Raw genomic sequence first — 1,274 nt, forward strand, 5'->3', positions numbered from 1 at the left:
ATATATATATATATATATATATGTGTATGTATATGTGGAATTGCTTGTCATCCAGCATGTTGTGATGTTTATTAAAGCAGAGCCAAATATCTAACAGCAATAATTTCCAAACTTTTTCATCCATTCATTAATCTACTCAACAAATACTTATTAAGGAACTATTTATTGTGCTTGGTATTCCACTGAGGATAAAAAGTGATTATTAAAATAGTGTCTGTTTGGCAGTGCCTGTAGCACAGTGGTGGCACCGACCACATACACTGAGGCTTGTGGGTTTGAGCCCAGCCTGGGCCTGCTAAACAACAATGACAACTGCTACCAAAAAATAGCTGGGTGTTGTGTCAAGCGCCTGTAGTCCCAGATAACTTGGGAGGCTGAGGCAAGAGAATCACTCTAAGCCCAAGAGTTTGAGGGTGCTGTGAGCTGCGACATCATAGCACTCTACCAAGGGCGACATAGTGAAACTCTGTCTCAAAAAAAAAAAAGAAATATAACAAACAACTACACAATATCCTTTTAATTAAAGATTATATATTCTTGAAGTTTGGTGCAGTGGTGCTGCTTATAGTCCTAACTATTTAGGAAGCTGAGGTGGGAAGACCCCTTGTGCCCAGGAGTTTGTTACCAGCCCGGGCAACATAGTGAGACCCTGTCTCCAAACACCCCCCTGCCCCCAAAGATTGTATATTCTTATATTCTTTCCTGACATAAATTTCATATTGATAGGTTGAATCAAAGCTGGAGCTACTCAGGGTTTGGTATTGAGCCTCCTTCTTTGCTCACTCTACCCTCTGTAACGAAGAGGTCACACATGCAAACAGTAACAGAGAAGGATCCTGACTTCCTGATAACACAAAGTTCTATAACTTTCTACCATCTACTTGGAGTTTTATGTAAAAGAAAAATAAACTGCTAGCTCATTTGAGCTAGTTAAAAAGAAAGAAAGCTAGGCTTGATCTCAAATCACAAATGAATTATTTTGGAGAATAATTAGAAATAAATGGTAAGTAGTTGCCTTTTTACAGTTGTATCAAAATTGTGGTGTCCTTTCTCTCTCTCCTTTCACCCCCAATTTTAGTTTCCCAATATCTAAAATTTTGGTGTGAATGTCATTAGATATCCCTGACTGGGTCAGGCCCCAGCTCCACCACTTAATAGCCTTTGTGACATTATGCTAATTAATTAATTTCATCAAACCTTGTTTGTAATCTAAAAACTAGAGATGATAAAAGTACCATTAGTGGGCTCAGCGCCTGTGGCTCAAGTGGCTAAGG

At 38.9% G+C, this 1,274-nt stretch overlaps 1 protein-coding gene across 1 annotated transcript in view; it reads left to right on the forward strand.

Moving 5' to 3' along the window:
- DNAL1 (dynein axonemal light chain 1) overlaps nucleotides 1-1,274 on the forward strand; it is a 35,890-nt gene that overhangs the window by 29,548 nt on the left and 5,068 nt on the right. The window lies entirely within an intron of this gene.

Source organism: Otolemur garnettii, unplaced genomic scaffold (assembly GCF_000181295.1).
Source record: "Otolemur garnettii isolate 467f Iridium unplaced genomic scaffold, OtoGar3 scaffold00020, whole genome shotgun sequence".
Taxonomy (NCBI): domain Eukaryota; kingdom Metazoa; phylum Chordata; class Mammalia; order Primates; family Galagidae; genus Otolemur; species Otolemur garnettii.